At 44.7% G+C, this 5,547-nt stretch overlaps 1 protein-coding gene across 3 annotated transcripts in view; it reads right to left on the reverse strand.

Annotated features, from left to right (window-relative positions):
- The window catches only part of fgf13a (fibroblast growth factor 13a), a 90,250-nt gene extending 86,025 nt beyond the window's left edge, over positions 1-4,225 (reverse strand). For 2 of the 3 annotated variants that reach the window (XM_084684615.1, XM_084684632.1), the window contains exons 1-2: positions 3,251-4,225; positions 86-2,662 (exon numbers count right to left, since the gene is read on the reverse strand). The gene's annotated coding sequence lies outside the window, so the exon portion shown is untranslated. The remainder of the gene's footprint in view (positions 1-85; positions 2,663-3,250) is intronic. The other variant, XM_084684624.1, reaches the window with a different exon arrangement.
- Positions 4,226-5,547: the final 1,322 nt, after the last annotated feature.

Consider the following 5,547-nt stretch of genomic DNA (forward strand, 5'->3'; position numbering starts at 1 on the left):
AGAGTGTTACAAGATCTATTTGGTTACTATTTTAGGAGAAACAGGACTCCCGTCAAAACTTTGGTTGCATGTTCACGTCGTATACCCGTGGGACAGTTCAGGAAACACTGCCAGTACTGATTCCTCAACCAATGTCGTCAGCCGTCCCCTTTAGGAGACCTCCTTAATTGACATTTGACAACAGATTTGTTCAGTTCTTCATAATCTGTGTAATGACTAAAGGGATGAATTACAATCTGGTGAAGACAAAATACATTTAAATATAAATCCATCAAAAGGCAAACCATCAAATCAGATACATGTGTTAAATTAAACTTACAGTAGACAAAACAGACACATTTCACTTTTAAATCTATCTGAACTAAAATAAGTCAGAATTCGATTTTTCATTTGGCAAGGTGAACATGACTTTTGACCCCTGGAAGGCCATAAATGCTGGTGGAACCCCCTGTGATAGATGTCCTTCAATATTGTGATAGTTCATTTTTAGGCCACCTTTTTTTCTAAAAATTGCCAATATGGGAAAGGAAGCTGGAAAATGGACCAATGATTGAGAATAGAGACAGAAGTATGGGGTTCTTTGATAAAATTGTTAAAAGTTAGTTACACTGTGATGCTGTTGCTGTCACCCATTAAAAAAAATATATATCTCTGTGGTAAGCAAAGAGAGAGCTGACTTCAAATTTGTGTTTCTGGAAAATAGATTTATCTGCCAGTCAGCCAAGTTATCAGGACCAGGGCAGGCCTTCAGAGATCTAGATGGAGTCGGGGATCAATCAAGAGCTGACCATAGTCACTAGCTGAATAGCTGCAGAATACCGTTGTGTATAATACGTCGACATGTCATGAGTACAACATCAATCTTTTTTGCAGGTCCAATCTTGCCAGACATTGGAACAACAGGATCTCAAATACAAATTTGCAGGTATCACAAGAAGTAATGAAGTAATGAACTGCTGAGTGTTGCTTTTGGTGTCAAGCAAAATAAAAGTTAGTCGAGGTGAAGCTTGAAGATTGTCTCAGGCTAGTAACTCTGGATCTAAGAAATACCCCAATACAAAACACACAAGCAAGTTAAAAGACTAATAAAGAACCAGCTGTCAGGAATCGTCACATTCTAAGCAAGGATCTGTGAATCCCTCCAGTCGGTTGAGAGTTGTTCTGGTGTGAATTCTCCATTTCTTTTTCAAGTCCAAACAGAAGTCTTCACACCATTTCCACTCCAAGGACCGTCAGAATCTGGAAGGCGGGGCCCAAGCATGGAGGGGGCACCAGGCTGTGCCTGGATGAAGAGCTGACATGTTCAGCATCCACAGAGGGACTGGCGAGGTGTGGAGGATGGTGATGATGATGAGGGTGATGATGAGGATGATGTGAAATGCAGACAAGCACTCAGTTCATATTGGCCCATTAAGGTGCCTCAAATAGAGGAGGAAAAAGTGAGTATTAGTTAAAATAAACTGTACAGTAATGATACTGTATATGTAATGAGAGTTATGTTTCTTATCAACTGTACAATGTAATTCACTTTTAAATTGTTATGGTCAGACACCATGACTTTGAAAGTATGATGACTTCTTGATGACGCACAGTTCTAACATTCCCAAACTGCTGCCTTTACGTCCAGTCAGTGTGCGGAGGTGACATGGTCTGCTGACTCATAATGTTGTGTGTGTGTGTTTGTGTAAATGTCACTGGGTGGTGTTCCCACTGTGTGCACAGCCTGCTTTGCTAGCTGCAAGCCCTCCTGACCTTTCCAGCGAAGACACGCCCCTTCTGCCTGCACCCAGCCCCCTGCCCCATCAACTCATTATTACACTCTGTTCTCACTGATGTCATAGCACAGGCCTCTGTCCAGCAGAGACATAGAATGGTCCTCCAATTGAACCACACTCAAATATGACATGATACTTTCCATTGAGTTGGCCAGGTTGAAACATCAAGGGGAACCAAGCCATGTCAATCCTGTTCCAAATGTCCAACGCCTGACTCAAGATTGCAAACATAAACAGCCACACGCACACACACGACACATTGTGTATATCATGTCCGACACAAGGACCTTATGTTTACAGCAGATTTAGCGGGCAGGATGAGCCCAGATAACATGGCATTATTAGATTGGTCAGTCTTTTTGAAGGGCGCGTGTGTTTGCGCGCATGTGTCCTTGGAAGACCGTCCTTGCTGCGAGGATAGACAGATGGTGTACCAGGAAGTGACAATTACCCAAGCAGCTTCAGCCTGACCCAGAACCACATGGCCTCCAATCCTCTGATGATGATCATCACATCCCACCACCACACGCCAGCTCTAGAAATCCACTCATAGAAGCTCTGTTCTGGATAGGCAGGGTTTTCACCTGTTATTGGTTCCTCGTCTGAGAACCTTCCCCCAGTCTATGGAGCAGCATGCTGGTCCTACAGGCTCTGCTCAATCAGTGCCCACTTCACCACAATGATTCATTCCAAATCAATTTCCCAACTAACACAACAAACCTCATCTGCACAAGAAGCAGAGTTATAAATCAACTGGACAGAACCACACTGAGCACGGGCCCTGGGGTTGGGGCGTGGTTTGCAACTCTGGGGATTGCAAAATCACGCAGGTGATGTGTGGTGAAGACAGTGTTGAAACGACTAGGGATCAGCCTCAAGATGATTTTCTGCGACAGGGATGGAGGGATGAAAGGAGAAATGGAGAGAGAAAGAAGGAAGGGATGGAGTGAACAGATATTTATGCTGTGTGTTGCACTGTATGGGGCTTTAGTCACATGCCTTTGTTTGCAGATGTTTGCTTGAGCTGTGTTCTGGAAGATGCTGATAAGGGAATCCCTCTGGTTCCATTGCGGCAGATATTCTGGGGTAAGGTAGGCCACACTAACTGCTGCAACTATTGTAAAGGTTAAAGACATTTCTCCATCTCCAGGTCCTGGTAAAAATGGTTGACAACCATTTATTCTCTTTACAAGAGAATAAAAATGAAACAATGTTTTTCTAACCTGGCTGTCTCCCTCCACCTGCATGTTTGTCTCTGACCTCAGGGTCAATGTAGCTTCACATGGGGTGAAGCTACATTGACCCTGAGGTCATGGCCCTGACCCATGTCAATCAGCCGTTCACACCTACAGAGGCAAAGGTTATAGGTCATGACTTCACTTTGTATTTCGGTTGCATCATCATATCACACCCAAAATCATTGACTCAACAAATCTCCAGATTGCTTCTTCATGTCCACTCAGTCACTGACTTACTGTTTGGCATCAGGATTTGTGATTTATCGTTGTTTGTTGTGCCGAAAATCACAGTGGTTGACAGATTCCCATTTACCCCTGGTGATGAAGACTTGGCCTGGCCATCCCCTGGTTGTAGTTAAGGGAGTCCCAGTAATGCTTTAAAAGGCCTGCAGACTTATTCTGACCTCTGTTCTTCTCCCAGTCAGACCCATCCAATCAATGTGACCTTAGATACAATCAAACACAGAGCAGAGGGGTGGATGAATTTGGTTTATCAGGGTATGTCAGTTCTGCACAACATTGATCTTTATCTTTCGTAATCTCTTTTTAAAGTTGTATCATTTAGACTCAAGTGTTGATTGTTAGTTCTGTGTTACATGATGAATCTCTTAGTTGGACTATCCCCAAACCTTTCTCTCTCCTTTTTCTTCTTTTCCTTCTCTGTCTCTTTCTATTACTCCACCTCTTCTCTCGTCTATGCCTTCTGCAGCTTTCAGCTGAATCATGTTTGACATTCAGTCGGCAAACAGTGAGCTTTGCAGGCAGTGCTGTCCAGGAGCGATAGAAGCTCCAGTTTTAGTTAACGGTGACTGAACATCCCTGGCCCCGGAGCTCCTGTCATGCTGCCTGCATCCCAGCTCCCAGCGCCAGGGACAGGAGGGAGGGAGGGGGGGCCAGCAGGGTGGAATATCTTACTTTACCCAAATGATGTGCAAGATGGATTTGTTATGAATACATTGTCTGGTTGTCAGGTCTACTTCAAATTCAAACCACAGCTTAAATGGCCTGACTTTTGGCCTGTACCATTCCCACTTTCTCCCAATGAAAACTGAAATTAATTGCTTCTAAATGTCTCATAAGCCAAGGCTAACTGCTGGCTGAACTTCACCTGATTGGGCTCCGCAGAGTCCATCCCAGTGCAATGGATGGCATTGCTATGATGTGAACCAGAGCTCTATTTTTTCATCACTGGCAAAATATCAAGCAGATTGTTCAAATGTCAGCGTGTTTGGTTTGGTGTAGATGCAGGCGGAGCGAGAGAGAAAGAGAGAGAGACGCAGGCGGAGCGAAAGAGACGGGGTTGAAACATTAGCCTTTCAGACTCAAGAACGACTGCGCTAATTAACAGTGGTAGACTCTCTCAAATATCACATTAATGTCAATGGCTATATCTAGGGGGTTGGAAGGCAGGGAGGGGGGCAGCTTTGAGGCCTGTGGGGCCTTTTCATGGAGCTCACTTCAGAGGAGATCCCTGTGGATGGTACAGGCCTCCGTGTTGCACTGTAAAGGGGGCCTTTGGCAATAGGAACATCTGCAGTCCTTAACAGTGTACACTGTTGTACACACTTCCAACTCCAGGTTTCAGTTGTTCTAGTTCAACATAGTATTGTATTGCAGTGGACAGAGCAATGAAGTCAGTCATGTAGGTTTACATGATACACTGTGGATTCATTTGATAAATTAACAGTAATGCATTGGTGGGGATAGCAAGGGAGGAGGGGGGTTTGGTTGAATGAAAGTATAATTTCTATTTCATACCAGACTACACCACTGAATGACGCCCACTGTCAGTATCTGAAAAGTCTGCTTTCTCAAGGCCTTAGACCTGAGGAAGAGTGGACCAAAAAGTTACCTCAAGGTTATTCTCAGACTCCTTGCTATTCTCAGTTAGCAACGTACACCTCTATTTCCCCTCTCTCTCTTCACTTGTTTCCCAAAATATTCACTTTCAACCATGAGTGAACATAATTACAGCATCTCCCACCCGCTCGACTGTAATCCTCGTTTCATCCAGTTTTTGTGAGAGGCGTGCGGCAGTCTTCCAATGGCTGACCTCGCGCTGCCACATCTCTTGAGAGCAATTAATTTACCTACCTGAAGAGTGGGAAGACACTCCTCACACGCCCGACACAGCCATGACAATAAACACACAGATTTACTCTCTCTGTCTCTCTCTGTCTCTCTCTGTCTCTCTCTGTCTCTCTCTGTCTCTCTCTGTCTCTCTCTGTCTCTCTCTGTCTCTCTCTGTCTCTCTCTGTCTCTCTCTGTCTCTCTCTGTCTCTCTCTGTCTCTCTCTGTCTTTCTCTCTCTCTCTCTCCCCTTGGAGTCGAGTCGTAATAAACTCTGTCAGACTCTCATCAGCATCATGGTTCCTCTGGGATGATTACAGTACTGAAGGATGAAGGTGATCGTCATCATTTCAACGTCCTTCCAGAGACATTGTGCTCGTGAGTGCCTTTCTGGAGGTGGACAGACCCAGAGAGAGCAGACAGGAGGTCCAGCACAGCCATCATCCAAATGATCATGCAGCCGTG

This window comes from Hypomesus nipponensis, chromosome 1 (assembly GCF_054491055.1).
Source record: "Hypomesus nipponensis isolate SF chromosome 1, ASM5449105v1, whole genome shotgun sequence".
Taxonomy (NCBI): Eukaryota; Metazoa; Chordata; class Actinopteri; order Osmeriformes; family Osmeridae; genus Hypomesus; species Hypomesus nipponensis.